This window comes from Oncorhynchus gorbuscha, linkage group LG18 (genome assembly GCF_021184085.1).
Source record: "Oncorhynchus gorbuscha isolate QuinsamMale2020 ecotype Even-year linkage group LG18, OgorEven_v1.0, whole genome shotgun sequence".
NCBI classification, from domain to species: Eukaryota; Metazoa; Chordata; class Actinopteri; order Salmoniformes; family Salmonidae; genus Oncorhynchus; species Oncorhynchus gorbuscha.
In genome coordinates, this window is record NC_060190.1 from 38,963,302 (window position 1) to 38,984,718 (window position 21,417).

Sequence of the window (21,417 nt, forward strand, 5' to 3'; positions counted from 1 at the left end):
TGTATGGCATTGAAGCTCGTCTGGAGGTTAGTTAACACAGCGTCCAAAGAGGGGCCAGAGGTATACAGAATGGTGTCGTCTGCATAAAGGTGTACCAGAGAATCACGAGCAGCAAGAGCAACATCATTTATGTATACAGAGAAGAGAGTCGGCTCGAGGATTGAACCCTGTGGCACCCACATAGAGACTACCAGAGGTCTGGACAAAAGGCCCTCCGATTTGACACACTGAAATCTATCAGAGAATTAGCTGGTAAACCAGGCGAGGCAATCATTTGAGAAACCAAGGCTGTCAAGTCTGCCAATAAGAATGTGATGATTGACAGAGTCGAAAGCCTTGGCCAGGTCGATGAATACGGCTGCAAAGTAATGTCTCTTATCGATGGCGGTTATGATGTTGTTTAGGACCTTGAGCATGGCTGAGGTGCACCCATGACCAGCTCTGAAACCAGATTGCATAGCGGAGAAGGTACGGTGGGATTCGAAATGGTCGGTAATCTGTTTGTTAACCTCTAGCGATGAGCAATCCCATATCCGGGAGCGTAATCATAGCCTCAAGCACATTACCATAATGCAACGTTTCCTATTCATGAATATCGCAAATGAAATTAAATATATTCAAACACAAGCTTAGCCTTTTGTTAACAACACTGTCATCTCAGATTTTCAAAATATGCATTACAGCCAACGCTAGACAAGCATTTGTGTAAGTTTAGCATGGCATAAATGCTATGCTAGGCTGTGCTGGCAGCAGGCAACATTTTCACAAAAATAAGAAAGCAACCAAATTAAATAATTTACTATGAAGAACTTCAGATGCTTTCACTCAGGAGACTCCCAGTTAAATAGCAAATGTTCCTTTTTTTCAAAAATAATATTTTTGTAGGCGAAAAACGTCACTTTTGTTCATCACTTTACGTCACAATGCTGTCGACACCTTGGGGAAGCGACAGAAAGCCTAAGCTCATTCGTGGCCCATTAACAGCCATATAATTCACAGCCATATAAGTAGTCATTGGCATGAGGAGGTTATCCCAGAAACCCTAGACCCACTCCAATTTGCATACCGCCCAAACAGATCCACAGATGATCCACAGATGATGCAATCTCTAATGCACTCCACAATGCCCTTTCCCACCTGGACAAAAGGAACACCTATGTGAGAATGCTGTTCATTGACTACAGCTCAGCGTATTGTGTCCCACCACCCGCCAACCCCTCTTTTTACGCTTCTGCTACTCTGTTCATCATATATGCACAGTCACTTTAACGATACCTACATGTACATACTACCTCAATAAGCCTGACTAACAGGTGTCTGTATATAGCCTTGCTACTCTTTTTTTCAAATGTCTTTCTACTGTTGTTTTATTTCTTTACTTACCTACACACACACACATACCTTTTTTTGGCACCATTGGTTAGAGCCTGTAATGTCACTGTAAGGTTTACACCTGTTGTATTCGGCGCACGTGACAAATAAACTTTGATTTGATTTACTGAGAATGACTTCAGTGTTGCACTTTCAAAAACTGAGCCCAGAATAGACATGCTTGTTGAAAACTTCAACCAGCCACACACCTCCCGTTAGAACTGTGTGTCTGTGTATGTTTTCTGGTCTACATCTGTGTGACGTGATCAATCAGTTTATTCCAGTTCAGAATAAAGAATATACATTTTAACAGCAGCAGTTCCAACCTAGACTTTCTATCAACAATAATTCATACAGTAAGATGTACAGTAGGCCTGACATTTTTTTAAATCTGTACTGTTACTTAGGTTTGCACGATCAAAAAAACCTGTGTGCGTTCTGTTTTACATCTCCGTTTATTCCAGTTCAGAATAAAATTATTTATTCTAATTTATCCGCAACAGTTCCAACCTAGACAGGTATGTAAGAGTGTTTTTAATGCGGAAAAATAAACATGAAAAGACGTATGGGTATTTCATTGTTATTTGTTTGTATTGCATTTTTATTTTTATTTATGAAATGTACCAATATTTACATATAGTTGCATATTTTCTGAAGCTTGAGTCGCAGGCTGAAAAAGTTTAAGAACCCCTGTTCTTGGATGTTTTGTTGCTAAAGCTCCCTCTGCACTTCCCTTGCATGTCGGATCAATCCACATGTCAAACCGCCTGAAGGCTACATTTTATTCTGCACTTGCTTACCCTACATTATTCATACATTATTCATCTCATATGCATATGTATATACTGTACTCTACATCATCGACTGCATCCTTATGTAATACATGTATCACTAGCCACTTTAACTATGCCACTTTGTTTACTTTGTCTACACACTCATCTCATATGTATATACTGTACTCGATACCATCTACTGTATGCTGCTCTGTACCATCACTCATTCATATATCCTTATGTACATATTCCTTATCCCCTTACACTGTGTATAAGACAGTAGTTTTGGAATTGTTAGTTAGATTACTTGTTGGTTATCACTGCATTGTCGGAACTAGAAGCACAAGCATTTCGCTACACTCGCATTAACATCTGCTAACCATGTGTATGTGACAAATAAAATTGGATTTGATTTGATTTCAGATGTTCAATTCTGTCTCGCTGGCATTACTTTCAGAGAAGCTCAGCTACACAACCAACATGTTTTGAATTAATAAAATTAGGTAAGTCTACCCTACCGGTAGCTCAAAAGTTGGGGCCAGTTGTGTTACCGTAGGCCTACTAATTGCATTTCAAGGTCACGTGTAGCTTTCAGTATCAGCATAAACAATATCAATGGTGATTTTATCATGTAAATCTTGGTGGGGGAAAAAAGTGGGATGCATGTCAGCAAAGCCACTACACTACACAACACAACACTAAACAATACATGAATTGCACTATAGCGATGACAAATGGTGCCCACAGACTGTTAGGGCCTACATAGAGTCCCAACAGCAGTCCCAACACCTTACCACTGCTACACCTGGCAAACAGCGGAACCTTGTCTGGCAGCAAAACACTTCATTCAGCCTCATTTACTGCCTTTAAAAAAACATAGACGATATGGCTGACTTGCTTAAACAAATGTGGTTTCTACTGACAATTGAGATGTACAAACTACGTATAGCATAAGGGAACGGCAGGCAGAAAAGAGGCAATGCATAATTTCGATGGAGACATTAATGAGCAAGCTAGGCCATATAACTATTTGTTCAGCACTTTTGAAATATACAGCGACAGAATTCAGAACATGGGCCGTTCTTAGTGATCTCCTTGTACACCAAGTCAGAACCGTAAGATAAATAAAGGCGACATATAAGCAGACAATGAAAGCTTTTACAATATTTGATGATTACATTTCTCAATAAACAGTTATACATGTGCACAACCAAGTCAGGACAGTAGATGAAATTAAGAGGTGAAAATAGACAATTATTAGGATGAGGCCCGTGGGCTACTAACAGCTTATATACAATATACACTTAGTATACATTTTTTAGCTACAGTACACATATCATAATTGACCTGTTTCTTGCAGAAATGTATCCCGAGGAACGGGAGTGTGATTCGGAGGAAGATATCGGTAACAGGGTTCCTGCTATAAACCCTTGGCAGACTCAAGTAAATGCTCAAAATATATATATATTTTTAAGCATTTGAACCCAGGTATGGTTAGGAATCACTAATATGATTGGCTGCGCCCGATGACTTCTCAGTCATGAGGTTCTGGTGGTGCATGGCCATGCCATGGGATTCTGATTTTTTTTAATCAACTGTCAACTCAAATACCTCCATCGGGGACACGCTGCTTTGCAAATAAATTATACACTTCTGAAGGCATGGTGCAGAAAAATAACCCTATATCTTAAATTGATTAAATTTATATCTTAAATTAATTTCAGGCAAATTAATTTTTACAGAGCCATCCTCAGATCAAGATACCCATGCCACTTTAAATGATAATGAACTGATACATTGTATTTTTTCTCTGTATGAAACATTCCTAGGGGGATTGGGGGGGGGGTCGATTTGGCAAGCTTGTTTAGACAACACAGGGCAGACATAACCAAGTGAATGCCAGTGAGGAAGGTGTCATTATTGATATTTTAATTGAATCAAAATGCATATGTATTTACAGATTGCTTAGTGAATACCAAACCTCTGATGTGTCTTATTGAATTGTGGTCCCATCCTCGTGAGCTGTTTTGAAAGCCTGTTTTGAAAGCCTGTTTTGAAAGCACAAGAATCAGTAGATGTTTCACGCAAAGCGAAGATATTGAGAATTCTATGTTTCCTGTTTCAGCAGTACCACAAGATGTCATATTTTGTTGCCATCTACAACATTAATCTCTCTAGAAAGTCAATTTTATATTTGAGGATAGATCCCAGCACTTGGGGACAAAGCTCAGAACATTATTAGTAGCACACAGCCAGCTACTACTTTTCAATCTTCTGTGGATTGTAGTTTGGAGAAGAAGTACCTATACTGTATATCACATTCTCTACCCCTTCTAAAGCTGCAGTATTTTTCACCCTTTCACAGTGTCTGCCCTCTATGTCCTCCCTACTACACTGTCCCAGGTCCCAGGGGTGTTTGGCTCCAGGGGCCTCGCCTCACTGTTTGCTCCTCCTCTTCCTATTTTTCTCTTCTTCCTCCTCCTCCTCCCCCACCACTTCCTTTCCTCCTCCACCAGCTCCACCACCACCATTCCCCTTCCTCCTCTGCCTTGTTAGAAATTGTTTATGTAATTAATTGATAAGGATCTTATTAAAACAGGTCTGGCAGGCAGCAGTAAACTTCAAACTTCTTGATGCATTATTTTCTTATGACATTGCATGAATATGACCATTAGATCTGAGAGTCGTCAGGACTAGGGAGTGTGAGTTATTCACTACCATAAGACTAATTGGAGACTGGAATTTCAGCTTTTAAATAGAAAGTCTGGCCTCGGAACAACAAGCTGTGATGGGAGTTAGGTTTGGGCAGTGTACCGTAAATACTGTATACTGGGGTATTTGGAAAAAGCCACGGGATGTTTTTTCAATACCTTCAATACCGTTAAAACTTTGTTTTTTAATAAATGTGAATATTTGTAGCTACTTTTTAAGTAAATACTTGCAGTCACCTTGTGGAATAAAAATTAAAATAATTTAATCTTTATCTAGCTTCTAACTTTTTTTTAACTAGGCAAGTCAACTAGGCAAATCCAATCCAAAATTAAATCTAGAATCGGCTTCCTATTTCGCAACAAAGCATCCTTCACTCATACTGCCAAACATACCCTCGTAAAACTGACTATCCTATTGATCCTTGACTTCGGCGATGTCAATTACAAAATTGGTCACCATCACTGGTCACCATAGCAGCATCCACCCGTAGCATTCGTCCCAGCAGGTATATTTCACTGGTCACCACCAAAGCCTATTCCTCCTTTGACTGCTTTTCCTTCCAGTTCCCTGCTTCCGATGACTGGAATGAATTGCAAAAATCACTGAAGCTGGAGACTCATAACTCCCTCACTAACTTTAAGCACCAGCTGTCAGAGCAGCTCACATATCACTGCACCTGTACATAGCCCATCTGTAAATAGCCCATCCAACTACCTCATCCCCATACGTTTTTTGTTGTTGCTCCTGTGCACCCCAGTATTTACTTGCACATTTATCACTCCATTGTTTAATTGCTAAATTGTAATTATTTCGCAACTATGGCCTATTTATTGCCTTTACCTCCCTTATCTTACTTCATTTGCACACACTGTATATGGACTTTTTTCTATTGTGTTATTGACTGCATTGTGTTATTGACTGTATTGCCGCTCGAGCATGCTTTTGCGGTACAGTCTGTAGCGCGCAGGACCTCAGACTAGAAGGTCGAGCGCGTTCCTGTAAAACGTAGAGTTGCAAGCTAGCGCAAGTACGTGCTCTTTGAAAGCAGGGAGCAGGTCGCGAACTCTCGACCTTCAAGCCCGAGGTCCGGCGCACTATCGACTGTGCCACAAAAGCATACTTGAGCGGCAGAGTTGATATCCGCGCTTATAGTCCTAGGGTCGTTACAGTATGTTTGTTTATTCCATGTGTAACTCTGTGTTGTTGTTTGTGTCGCACTGCTTTGCTTTATCTTGGCCAGGTCGCAGTTGTAAATGAGAACTTGTTCTCAACTGTCCTACCTGGTTAAATAAAGGTGAAATAAAAAAATTAAGAACAAATTCTTATTTACATGCGCAACTGGCGCAACGCTCTAACCACTAGGCTACCTGCCGTCCCAAAACATTGCATTCTTAATCTCTTCTGTCACATGAATATGCAGTTTACGGCAGTCCCCAGTCACAAAGACTGGAGCCCTGTCATTCACTCGCGGTTGTGAGTGCAGCATGCGCCGTGTGATCTAATTACTGTATGGAATTCACAACTAAATGTTTGCCAGCTACAGTAGATATCTTATAGCTGTTAAGTGAACAGTCTAAGACGTGCTAAATGCTCTGCTGTTGTGCATTTGGTATGCTAATTTAGTAGCTAGTTAACTATCTAGCTAAGTGGTTAGCTTCTTAAAAATTCTAGCATTTTCTTTGTAACAACAGATAATCACCTTCTGTATCAAGAGCCTTGCTAATCGTTTTCTGTGTGCAGCAGACTGTGAGTAGAATTTTTTTTATTTACTTGTAGAGATAAGGTCAGAAACTGTTCGCAATGTGCTTGTTAGCATTTAGTTAGTATTCTCTATGAGGATTCCTTAGTACTTGTTAGCATTTTGTTAGCATTTTGATAAGTGACGTTTTTTGGGCTTTGAATAGTAGTACTTTTTAAATAAATACCCGCGTCAACTTGTGCACTAGGTAATAAATAACGCATGTCGCGTTCATCATTTTCCCCATTAGATCGTTTTTAATTATGAAGCTTTTTAAATATGAAGCTTACCGGTACTAGTTTCCCAAAACAGAGGTTTGATCCAGTAACGTGTGTTTGATGAGCAAAATGGGAGCTTCCGTGAGGCGAGTCACTCCTGCAGCGCAACTTAAGTGAGGTGATCAATTTACACTTATATGAAATTCACTACTAATGTTTACCAAGTATATATCCTATAACTATTAAGTTATAACTATTATGTTAAGTTATAACTATTGACAAAGAAATTCTCTCCAGCTGGGTTTTGCTAACTTGCTAAGTGGCTACAGTTAGCTTGCTAGATCAAACTTCTTGGAAACAGCTGCAGAGACAAGCCTAATATTTGTTTTGTGTGTGCTGCAAACTGAGTTTTGAGATACTTGCATAACTTTACAACATTAACAATGTCTGCACTGTATTTCTGATCAATTTGATGTTATTGTAATGGACCAAAAAAAAGCTTTTCTTTCAAAAGGAAGGATATTTCTAGGTGACCACAAACTTTCCAATGGTAGTGTGTATATATATCAAATCAAATCAAATGTATTTATATAGCCCTTCGTACATCAGCTGATATCTGAAAGTGCTGTACAGAAACCCAGCCTAAAACCCCAAACAGCAAGCAATGCAGGTGTAGAAGCACGGTGGCTAGGAAAAACTCCCTAGAAAGGCAAAAACCTAGGAAGAAACCTAGAGAGGAACCAGGGGTGGCCAGTCCTCTTCTGGCTGTGCCGGGTGGAGATTATAACAGAACATGGCCAAGATGTTCAAATGTTCATAAATGACCAGCATGTTCGAATAATAATAAGGCAGAACAGTTGAAACTGGAGCAGCAGCACGGCCAGGTGGACTGGGGACAGCAAGGAGTCATCATGTCAGGTAGTCCTGGGGCATGGTCCTAGGGCTCAGGTCCTTGTATGCTCATTTACCGGTGTCATCGATTGCCTATGAAGAAGTGTTGGCTGTCAGAAACGCCTCCATCTTGTTTACATTATCTATGCTCCAAACATAGAAATTCACAATGCGAAAATCTACAGCAACAGCTAAGAATTGTGGTACAGGAATACATGCGATCCTCCGAGAGGTTACAATTTTTTATATCATACGAAGTCATACGATGCAGGCTGCCTGCTACTAAGGTTGGTTATGGTACAAAAAAACAAGAATTAAAAACTTTCTTTTTACAAAATGTGTAGTTTCTTGTAGAAACAGGACGGTTTCAGTGAGTTGACCTCAATGCAAACTTCTGTCTATGACCACAGGACCATTTGGGGTTAAAATTTCACTCTGTGATTAAAGTCAGTGTCCATATATATATATATTTCAAAATTATTATTTATTTTTTTACCCCTTTTTCGGTGGTATCCAATTGGTAGTAGTTACTGTCTTGACTCATCGCTCCAACTCCCGTACGGACTCGGGCGAGGCGAAGGTCGAGAGCCATGCATCCTTTGAAACACAACCCAACCAAGCCGCACTGCTTCTTGACACAATGCACATCAACCCGGGAGCCAGCCGCACCAATGTGTCGGAGGAAACACCATACACCTGGCGACCTGGTCAGCGTGCACTGCACCCAGCCCGCCACAGGAGTCGCTAGTGCGCGATGAGACAAGGATATCCCTGCCGGCCAAACCCTCCCTAACCCAGACAACGCTGGGCCAATTGTGCACCGCCCCATGGGCCAGCTGCGACAGAGCCTGGGCTCCAAGCCAGAATCTCTGGTGGCACAGCAGTGTAGAGATGGCCTTGTGTTTTATGTTATTGTCTTGCGAAAGGTAACTGAATCTCCCAGTGTCCAGTGGAAAGCAGACTGAACCATGTTTTCCTATAAGATTTTGTTTGTGCTTAGCTCCATTCTGTTTATTTTTAATACTGAAAAACTCCCCAGTCCTTAATGATTACAAGTGTACCCATAACATGATGCAGCTACCACTGTGTTTGGAAATATGGAGTGTTACTCAGTAATGTGTTGTATTGGATTTGACCCAAACATAACATGATGTATTCAGGACAAAAAGTGAATTGCATTGCTACATTTTGCAATATTACTTTAGTGCCTTGTTGCAAAGAGGATGCATGTTTTGGAGTATTTGTATTTTCTACAGTCTTCCTTCTTTTCACTTTGTCAATTAGGTTAGTGTTGTTGAGTAACTACAGTGTTGTCAGCTTTTCATTTTTAATACATTTGTAAAAATGTCAAGGACCTTCTATTAAAGACTGGCATAAGATACTATTTGAATGGGTGCCTCTGGAATATCTGACATGTACATTGCATTCTAAAACAGACCAGTTCTACAAAGTATGGGAACCTTATCTAAATTATCTAGAACCTGAGGTATCAACTATTATGCTGCAAGGATTCTCTTAGAATGGCGGGGATCTATGTATTTCAGAACTACACTGTACGTTCCATGTGTGGAACCTAACCTCTTGGTTTAAACTGAGCTTTTTTGTTTAATTTCTGTTTGTAAGTTTGTTTAAAATGTATGTATTGAGAGACGCAATGATGGTGATGGGGTGAGAGAGGCACAGAGCGGGAAGAGAAATGGTGTACGTATGTATGGGTGTGTATAGGTGGGTGCGTGCGTGCGTGTATGTATGCATAGGTGTGTGTATATGCATGGATATATGTATATGTGTGTATGTATGTGTATGTATGTATGTATGTGTATATATATGCACGTAGATATGAGTAAGTGGGGGCTGTTTTTCTTTTTGTTCTGTGTGCTTTGTCTCTGTATCTCTTAATATGGGTGAAAATTGTGAAATTTCAATAAAAATACTGTTACAAAAAAAAAAAAATGTCAAGGAACAATTCATTATGAGGTATTGTGTGTAGGCTAGTGACCAACAATCTAAATGTAATCTATTTTAAATTCAGGCTGTAACACAACACAATGTGGAAAAAGTCAACGGGTGTGAATACTTTCTGAATGCAATGTAGGCGGCGCACAATTGGCCCATCGTCGTTCGAGTTTGGCCGGTGTAGGCCGTCATTGTAAATAAGAATTTGTTGTTAACCGACTTGCCTAGTTAAATAAAGGTTCAATTTAAAAAATCATTTAAAAAACACCCTGTTCTGTGTAGTTTACATCCTGTTCTGTGTAGGTTACATCCTGTGGAACCATACTTATCCAACGTAAACAGCTATGTAGCGCTAGAACCCCACCTTGGTTCAGGTTTGATATTTGATACGGACAAAGTTTCACATGTAGTCCTGCTCCCTCCCTGCAAGTGGCGCCAAGCCTCAATGTCACCATGTCATAGTGATGGGAAAGTCCCCAGCATCTCATCATTTTCCTATCAAATGCAGATGGGGGATTATATCCCTTTTCCCACATTTTATTTGGGAATTCCATCGGGTTTATGACAGAGTTTGGAGATGTTTGTTTGTCCTCTGCTTTGTCATCTTCCTGTGTATTCTTGTGACAGTGGCCTAGTTGTGGTGTATGTTTAGTGGTAGCCTGGTGACAGATCTGTTTATGTTGTATATAAGCACCTCCTATATGGCCATTCCTCTATATGTTTGGCATGACAATGGTGATTTAAGATTTGACAAGACATCACAAACAGATCTGAGACAAGACTAGTATCGGCGAGCCGCCGGGAGAATGGAAGGAGAGGAGGGTTGACAGTGGGGTTGAGGTATTAGAGGCAAGAATATGTTTACACACACTTAGTCCCATTACACTCTGAACCCTGACCCCTATGATCTATACTGACCCATACTCACTTCTTCTCAGGAATCTACTCCAGGCTTGTGCAACAACAACAAACTAAATATAATATTTGTGTTTCTCCATAACAACCATTTATACTTTTTTGAGATGTAAATAAAGTATTATTTTAAGAAGTCTTGAAGTGTCCTTGATTGAACTGTTTGGCTTTGCAGCTGCTTTCACAGAAGTCTGAATTGTATTACACTTTTTCTGAAATATTTTATGAATATATGCAAATTAGGAAATACCTCATTGAATATGGGCATATTTGCATGCCATGCAAATACATTTTTCTGGATACTGGATGAAGTCAGCCTAAATATTTTTGTTTCATTTTATTAAGACACTCCAGGACCGGACTTGTCCAGAGCAGATTGTGGAAAAATACTTATTTCATCTTTCTATCTGTAAAATACTAAAGAACTGCATTTTCTGCGAATTTCTACAAATAAAATGTTATCTAGAACCAAAAATGTAAAAATTACCGATTTCGGTTCAATTATTTGGATTCCATTCGTTTTTTGTTTGTTTTATAGTTGTTCTCAATTAGCACATTGGGTTGCAGTTTCTCTATAAATAAATCAGATCATGCTCAAACTGTGCGAAGTAGTAGGGAGTTGTAGTTTCCAACAGGCTAATGTTCTGCATAGTTTAGCGCAAAAAACATGATATTGAACTAAAATGACCATAATTCATTGCGTGCCTACTTGTCCGGTCCGTGTTTCTTTTATGCCTGCTACATAAGAGACAGAAGCATGCGCGATCAAGAGAGGAGTCATCAAAGCAGTCATAAAAGTATGATCAGTAAATCAAATGTATATATTATATATATATATATATATATATATATATATAGAGAGAGAGAGAGAGAGAGAGAGAGAGAGAGAGAGAGAGAGAGAGAGAGAGAGAGAGAGAGAGAGAGAGAGAGAGAGAGAGAGAGAGAGAGAGAGAGAGAGAGAGAGAGAGAGAGAGAGCGCGCGCGAGAGAGCACAGGCTATAACAGACTGACATGGCTATTAAGGCCAGATTGTTCTTCAAGATGTTCAAACGTTCATAGATGATCAAATTAGGGTCCAATAATAATATTCACAGTGGTTGTAGAGGGGACAACAGGTCAGTACCTCAGGATTATATGTCAGTTGGCTTTTCATCCACAAGTATGCCTAATTTACTTTGAAGAACTACTAAAATAGTGATTTTAAGAACTACTAAAATAGTGATTTTGTAAAACAGCATAGGCAGCAGCTCTGAAGAGATGAGATGATGACTTGAATGAAATTATTAAGTTATCAAATAAAACAAATGTAATACATTTACATTTACATTTAAGTCATTTAGCAGACGCTCTTATCCAGAGCGACTTACAAATTGGTGCATTCACCTTATGACATCCAGTGGGACAGTCACTTAACAATAGTGCATCTAAAACTTAGGGGGGGTGGGGTGAGAGGGATTACTTAACCTATCCTAGGTATTCCTTAAAGAGGTGGGGTTTCAGGTGTCTCCGGAAGGTGGTGATTGACTCCGCTGTCCTGGCGTCGTGAGGGAGTTTGTTCCACCATTGGGGGGCCAGGGCAGCGAACAGTTTTGACTGGGCTGAGCGGGAGCTGTACTTCCTCAGTGGTAGGGAGGCGAGCAGGCCAGAGGTAGATGAACGCAGTGCCCTTGTTTGGGTGTAGGGCCTGATCAGAGCCTGGAGGTACTGAGGTGCCGTTCCCTCACAGCTCCGTAGGCAAGCACCATGGTCTTGTAGCGGATGCGAGCTTCAACTGGAAGCCAGTGGAGAGAACGGAGGAGCGGGGTGACGTGAGAGAACTTGGGAAGGTTGAACACCAGACGGGCTGCGGCGTTCTGGATGAGTTGAAGGGGTTTAATGGCACAGGCAGGGAGCCCAGCCAACAGCGAGTTGCAGTAATCCAGACGGGAGATGACAAGTGCCTGGATTAGGACCTGCGCCGCTTCCTGTGTGAGGCAGGGTCGTACTCTGCGGATGTTGTAGAGCATGAACCTACAGGAACGGGCCACCGCCTTGATGTTAGTTGAGAACGACAGGGTGTTGTCCAGGATCACGCCAAGGTTCTTGGCGCTCTGGGAGGAGGACATAATATGCACAACAACTGCAATATTTTATTAAAGTAATGTGAGTAACTGCTGGTTAATAAGTGATGGGCAGTCACTACCATAATGGGACTTAAAAAACAGCATTCCACCCAAATAATGCCTACCGCATTTCATGTAAAGAAAAAAATAAATATATATATTGTATTTTTCACATGCACCGAATACAACAAGTGTAGACTTTACCATGAAATGCTTACTTATTAGCCCATTCCCAACCATGCAGTTAAAAAGTAAGAAAATTAACAAATAGGTCAAAATAAAATAGTATCAATCAAATATCACAATAAAATAACAATACGAGGCTATATATAGGCCATTTAAAAGGAGTACCGCTACCGAGTCAGGGTATTTGGTTACGAGGTAGTTGGGGTGATTGATTGAGGTAATATATACATGTAGGTTTGGTTAGGTGATTGATTGAAGTACTATCTACATGTGGGTAGGCAGTGAAAAGCATAAAGTCTGGGTAGCCATTTAATGAACTTTTCAAAAGTCTTATGGCTTTAGGGTAGAAGCTGTTCTGGAGCCTTATGGTCCCAGATATGGTGCTCTGGTACCGCTTGCCGTGTGGTAGCAATGAGAACAGACTTTGACCTGGGTGGCTGGAGTCTTTGACCATTTTTAGGGTCTTCTTCTTACGCTGCATGTTATAGTGGTCCTGGATGACAGGGAGCTTGGCACCAATGATGTACTGTGCCGTACGCACTGCCCTCTGTAGCGCCTTGCAGTCGGATGCCGAACAGGTGCCATACCAAATGATGATGCAGCCAGTCAAGATGCTCTCAGTGGTGCAGCTTTAATAATTTCACCGAAACCGATCCGACCTCGAAAAGCACTAATCGCTGAGCACAACTTCAGTGTAAGATACTAAATGTAGTCCAGTTTGTAACATTTTTTATGAAATGGGCTTTGAAATTATGTATTTACTATATGCCCATTTTAAAGTGGTTCAAATTAATTAAAATGTTGATGACGGTATTATGATAAACTGAAAAATATATATATCTTCATGAAGTTTTTGACATTTTTATGCTTACTTTTTGAAAATACTAACATTAATGGTCGAAAATACCAACAAGTCTCAAAATGGATAGGTAGATGAAACATTTTCATTTCAGCCTGTGGTGCCTGGCCTTAATATTTGGCCTCGGATGTTTTTTATAATAGCACATTTATGTATTTTACAAAGTATGTTCATAATAGGTGAACTTAAAACTTTCAGTGAAGGGAAAATTTAAAAAGCATAACATTTTTTTTATGGACAAAGTATCCCACCGCCATCAAAACCTTTGAGTTGCCCATTAATCGGCCCTTGCTCAAGTCTTGCATTATTTCGCTGCACCTTTTATATCTGCTATAAAATGTGCATGTGACGAATACAGTTTGTTTTGAACTTTCAAATCGTTTCTTCCAAATAAACTTTACCCAATTCCACTGACACTAATCGAACTTGTCAAGTGTAACAAATACATAGCCAAAAATCTATCCAAAAAAGAACAAGTTGTGCCTTCTTTAGACTAGAGAATCCCTTTATTTTCAGGATGTCCTTGTTTGAACGATGACATAAATGATAACAGGTGTCTGTGTCTGGTAAGGTATGCCGAATTGGAGGTTTGATTGTCAGGTGAGGGAAGTAAATTACCTCTCCCAGAGACAAACCAATGAAACAAGGTGTGGGGTAACAAGGCGAGACGGCTCATTAAAATAGTACGTGTTTGTGACTTTTACCGGTCTGTTGGAATTGAATCATGTATTGAATTATTGAACTGAATCATGTACAGTATAGTATATCTATGACTATCTCACGGTCATATAAAGATGAGTCACAAGAGTGAGAGAACACATCACCTGTAACCCTTGACTCCTGGTCTTAACCTGTGATCACTTGACCTGTGTGACCTCTCCATCACCCGCACCTACTCCTACTCACCCAATTAACCCCATCCCATCCCATAATCACTTCACCATAAATAATCCAAGATCAAACCACCTTTTATCAATAACACTACATTCCACTTACCGGCTTCTTGAACCACTTACATTACTTACATCCAGTGTTGCATTGGGTGTCTGCTAGTGTTCAAATGAACTGCTGCTTTATTACGCACATGGTAATCTACATTTTAGACCCCAGGAGGCCATCTCTATAGGAGCTTATCAGTGAAGCAGCAGAGAGCAGACCACAGTGGGGTATCATCATGGCTGGGATGGGCCAGGCCAGACGCCATTCCCTGATAGACAGGTAGCCTGGAAGATTGAGCACTATGATCATGAGATTGTATCAGTTTAGGAACAGTATATTAGGACAGATCGAGAAACAGCAGGGAAATATCTGTGGAAGAACAGTCTAGAGTTCAAGGGCTCCCTCTAGCATATTTTATTGGACAGCAGCAATGAACATAATCCTGTCATTTCATTCATTCCATACCTTTTGCTCTTTCTCCCTCTGGTTTGTATGGGTTGTGTATCAAGTGGTTTTAATAACCATAGGAGTCCCCCCCCCCCCTCTCTCGCCCTATCTCTCTCGCCTCTTATATAAGTCTGTTTAACAGTAGTTTGAGACCTGTTACCAGTGATACTGTCCAATGTTGTGGCTACAGCCCCAGAACCATATTGCTCTAATGTAGTAGAGATTTTTCACAAACATAACATGACACGTAGTGAAACAGACCATGGCTGCATCCAAAATGGCATGCTATTCTCTACATAGTGGGCTAATTTTGACCAGAGCCTTATGGGCTGGTGCACTATAAATAGGGTGCAATTTGGGATGCCACCCATGTCCATGGTCAGGCCCACCAAAGCGAACCTACTTCAAGGCTTCAAAGCTTCCATTGTACTGGTTCAAGGCAGAGGCAGCTCACAGAGGTACCTGTGTAGAGCAGAAAGAGCAGGGAGAGCCTCAGGGTCTGTAGGTCTGGTATTACACATCACAGGAAGCTAAAGAATATAAGCCGTCCAAGCACAACAGACTGTGTTGCTCTGGAAAGTAGCCCACCAGTTCAAAACTTCTTACGTTTCCTGATTATCAAGTATTTTCTGTTAGAGAAAAATACGGTTTAATTAGCTTTTAGACTAGTTCATATGTAAAGAACAAGACTGGAATACTAAGCAAACTATAACCTCATGCGGCACAATGTATTTGGCTTCGCTCTGCTAAAACAACACAACTCAATTCATATTTGATATTTTCTAAGAAACCTCCTGCTAGCCGTGTAATGGATTGGACACGGATTCTTAGGGAGTAACACGCTAGCTTTGCATCTCATTTCTCTCTCACTGTCACGCCTTGGTCATTGTATCTTGTGTTTTTGTTATATGTTTGGGTAGGCCAGGGTGTGACATGGGTTTATATGTTGTATTTCGTATTGGGGTTTGTATTAATTAGGAGTGTGTATTAGTAGGGGTGTGTCTAGTTAGGCTTGGCTGCCTGAGGCGATTCCTAATTGGAGTCAGCTGATTCTAGTTGTCTCGGATTGGGAACCGTATTTAGGTAGCCTGAGTGCGCGTTGTATTTCGTGGGTGATTGTACCTGTCTTAGTGTTAGTCACCAGATAGGCTGTATTAGTTTCATTCGTTTGTTGTTTTCTTCTTCCGTTATTTCATGTACCGTATTAGCTTCATTAAAAGTCATGAGTAACCTACACGCTGCATTTCGGTCTGACTTTCTACAAACAACAGACGAAGATCATTACACTCACACTATAGTTTAGTTTAGGTTTAAATAGAGTTAAAGCTACGTACGTGTGATGTGAGTCAGGGAACACTCTATATACAGTTAACGGGAGATACTTCTCTCTGTAAAAATATTTGAAGAATGTGATTCATATCAAATCAATTCCAGTTTCCCAAACACTTCATGCCTTTGACATAATCTGTAGCACATAGTTCATTCACAAGAAAAACCCCTACAGTAAAGTTAAACATTTTCTTTCCACGATTACAGCATGTGACTGACCAGGTGCAGTATTTTTTATATTTTTATTTTATTTAACTAGGCAAGTTAGTTAAGAACAAATTCTTATTTACAATGACAGCCTACTGGGGAAAAGTGGGTTAACTGCCTTGTTCAGGGGCAGAACGACAGATTTGTATCTTGTCAGCTCTGGTGGTTAGGCCCAATGGTTAGGCCCAATGGTCTAACCACTAAGATACCTGCCGCCCAAAGTACAGTAGAGTAAGCTCATCAGCTGTACAGTAAGGGGGAGAGAGAAGGGGTTAACTGTGGTGTGGATTATGGACACACTCAGGTGGAAAATGGTGTGTGCTTACCAGAGGTGGGACCAGTCATTGTTTTACAAGTCACAAGTAAGTCTCTATTCTTAGCACTCAAGTCCCAAGTCAAGACAGGCAAGTCCGAGTCAAGTCTCAAGTCAAGTCTCAAGTCCTAAACCTTGAGTCTTCATGTCCTAAACAAGTCATAATGTGCTCTTCACCAAATGTAATACCATTTCATATTTTTAACAAGAGTAATAGTTAGTATATTACATTTATGCAAATCATGAATGCTTTTAAAAATGTATTACTTTCCAAATAAACTCAATATTTCCATGGAAATACATGGGTAGCCATGAGAAAGACCCACCCCCATAGCTATCGACTATCGAGGACCGCTATGGGGGCGCAATCGGGCGATGTAAGCTTGTACACAATCGCCCAACCTTAACACATACACACACCCACCCACCCCCACACACTCTGTGTGTGGTTACAGTAGGCTAACATATGCCAATGGTTTTAGGAACAGCAGTAACATCAGTCAGGATTTAGGCTACCAACTGCCTAGCCAGTTGTAGCTCAATCTTGGGTGCAATGATCACATTACTGCACTGACGGACTGTGTGGAGGCTCATTGATTTAACGTTACGTTAGCCTAAATGCTACACTAGCAAAGTTATAAATTATATAGCTGGCGGCTATATTAGCCACGACTTATTGTTATTTGTGCAGCTTCAAACGTCAAACAAAGTTGGAGGTTGTTGCGACTCCGTCTGTCATTTTCTTCCGCATGTTTTGCTAGTTGCAATCCATTTTTTGTTGATACAGCGTAGTCAATATATCTGAAAATAATAATTTGGGGTATCATCTTTCCAAGGGCTCCATCTGAATTCACCCGCCGATGTTCCTCTGCACTGCCACGCGCAACCTTTTCTCAGCTGGCACAATTTGATTGGCTGCTGTCCGATTCAAACTGTAATTCGTTAAATGAAGAGTTGATGCGCTGCACACTTTTTTTTTTTATAGTATCATTTTTTATATTTGGGCTTGGGGAGGGTATCAAGTCAGTTTGAGTCAAAGGGCTCAATTCCAAGTTAAGTCACGAGTCATTGGTGTTAAAGTCAAAGTCGAGTTGCAAGTCATCATATCTGTGACTCGAGTCTGACTCGAGTCCAAGTCATGTGACTCGAGTCCACACCTCTGGTGTTTACAGTACAGACTTCCACCACTTAATTGTGTCCTACCTGGCTGTATGTGAAGTCAATATGTGAAGCATGGCACTGGCATCCTGACCATGCCTGGAACTCTGGAACGCTCTGCTGCATCCAAAATCACACCCTATTCCCTATATATTGTACTACTTTTGACCAGAGCCCTATCGGCCCTGGTTAAAAGTAGTACACTACATAGGGAATAGGGTGCCGGTTGGGACCCTGGAACGTCCCGGCATCAAGTCAGCATCTGGAGGAAATGTAGATGATAAATTAGGGTTATTATTTAATTTCTCTCAGATATGCTTCTGACACAAACAGAAGCTCATGTTTCTGCAGCCTCAGCCCTCTATCTCTCCTGCACCCTTCCTCTCCATCAATTACTAATCTCTAGCAGTGTCAACTTGTAGGGAGAATCTCTAGCAGTGTGGAGGGGAGGGGGGATGGACACCACATACCACCTGGCATCATAGGGAGGGTCTGAACGCCAACACTACAGAGCTGTGTAATTAAAATAAGGAAATCATCCTTCAAAAACGTGTAGGGTCCTGAGTTCTCCTGAACTCGAGATTAGGCAGACACTCCTTTCAAGACGTTTACTCTGACCATTGACAAATGTAAGGCCTTCTCACTCCTGCTCCAGGTTAAAGATCACGACCCAGGTCTCAAATCAAAGAACATTTTCAAGATGGAAAAGAAAATGCTTTCAACAATGTGATTTCAATTTGTTCAATACTTATCTAACATACATAGTGATGAAAAATTGACACATCACAGTACCCTGAGTACCCGAGATTAAAGGACCACAGAACAACGTCAGATATTGTCTGATTTCATCCATTACAGTATTATACATGTAAATACTCCTCCCCATGTCAAACTATTTGCAGGAAATGCTCAACACATTACAGATATAAACATAGATCACGGTTGTTATAATATTGTGGGAAAGCTGTTGAGTACACACTGCCTGTCAAACAGGGTTATGGATAACCTCATCACGTTGGTTTGATTAATGACAAGAACATATTTAGATGAGTGGAGACAGAGCTGATCGTAGACTTGATAATCAGTCCGACAGTGATCTATTACAGTGTGTCAGACTTGGACAAAAACACGAACCTCAAAGTGAAGTCAAGTGCACAACATTTTACTAGTTCTACAGCACTAGGTTATTATGATCTCACAGGAAGTGTAAACATTCTCATATTCACAAAACGACTAAGGGCTGGATTCAATCCATATCGCAGGAGTAGAGCGGAGACTGCGTTCATGGTAAATGCTGCATATGTCGGCAAAATGTTGATGGGAATTTTCCACGATACGGATGGAATCTGGCTCTAATATTTATATGCAAATGCGAGAAGGCATGCTAGCGAGTGGGGAGGGGTTAGGGCAGGGTGAAGCCCGCACCAGCCAAACTTGGTCCTTGACAATATTTGGTTTGGCCTGCCAAAGGCTTCCAGAAGAATCTTAGGTATTTATGAACAAGCCCCCCAAAAGGTTAGAATACACAATTATGTCAAAACAAAAACATTCCAAAGTTCTAACAACAACAAAGTTATGAAATATTATCATTTCAATATTGTCACCAACAAGTTCCAATTCAAATTAAATTCCTTTCAGTCTGACCATGCCACTTTTCAGACAGCCTAGTTACACTGGAAATATAGAAAAACGAATAATTTCAGTAATTTTTTTATACTAAGAGCATTAATTCCATCAACTGGGAAATGTACACAAATATTGAATTCCAAAGCTTAAATGTTTTTACAATTCAAATTCAATTCCAATTCAAAAAGTCCAAACAGTCTAATTCCAAATCAATTCCATAACTTGAATATAGTTGAAATTCAAATTGAAATCAATGTAAATTATCCACTTCATGAGTGAATTCAATAATTGAATTGGGATTTCAAATTAAATTGATCCCAACCCTGGTGCATATAACAATGAACTGGTTCAAATGTTCTGCAAGACTGGGGTAAGGAATGATTATCCACGGACTTGTGACTTCAGATAAAGACTCAAGGTTTAATTAGAGCAAGCTGCAAAACTTCAGGAACAAATCAAATATAAGGATGAAATAATATGAGTAGAGCTGGCACCGGCTATGGCACCAAACTCTAAAATACAGCTATCCCAGCAACCCCTGCTCTTTATAGCCCAGAGCTCCAGCATCCAGTATCAAAATAAAACTCCTCCAATTACGCTCCCACACCTCTTTACCAAACTGAAGACGCTAAAGATGTCTAGAAGCAGACTATCATAATATCACATAGTATTCAGAGGCCTTTTCAATGAAACCGGTATATATTTTCAATAGGAGATATCCCATTACACAAAATAATACATTGATCAAATGACAACTCGTGGGAAAAGAGGGTACGTGCTTCTCGAGCAACCGCGGGTATACCTACACATGTCTACCTACACATGTCTGCGAGCGTGCCTCGTAGGAGAGCTTGGAGTCACGGACGTGCACCATCGGAGTTTCGAGGATGCGGCAACAAACACCAGACAAACTCAAAGTAAACACCGGAAATAAATTCACCAACTAAAGTTGAATAACTTCACTCGAATTACACAGATAACTGGGGCACTTGCTAGCAATTTGGGCAGTATTTACTGTAAGGTAGTGTGTACACTTATTACCATGAAATTATTAATGGGGCACCAGTCCTTTTCAAATCTTATAAGACACACATTTGAATAATAGTAAAACATAGATTAATCTGAAGATATTAGTTAAATACGTTCTCTGTGCGATCAACGTTTAATAACGAAATTAATAACGGCATCTAAATGTACAGACATAATTTACATTTACATTTAAGTCATTTAGCAGACGCTCTTATCCAGAGCGACTTACAAATTGGTGCATTCACCTTATGACATCCAGTGGAACAGCCACTTTACAATAGTGCATCTAAATATTTTAAGGGGGGACAGGAACGGAACACAAAGGAATGAGAAGGATTACTTTATCCTATCCTAAGTATTCCTTAAAGAGGTGGGGTTTCAGGTGTCTCCGGAAGGTGGTGATTGACTCCGCTGTCCTGGCGTCGTGAGGGAGTTTGTTCCACCATTGGGGAGCCAGAGCAGCGAACAGTTTTGACTGGGCTGAGCGGGAACTGTACTTCCTCAGTGGTAGGGAGGCGAGCAGGCCAGAGGTGGATGAACGCAGTGCCCTTATTTGGGTGTAGGGCCTGATCAGAGCCTGGAGGTACTGAGGTGCCGTTCCCCTCACAGCTCCGTAGGCAAGCACCATGGTCTTGTAGCGGATGCGAGCTT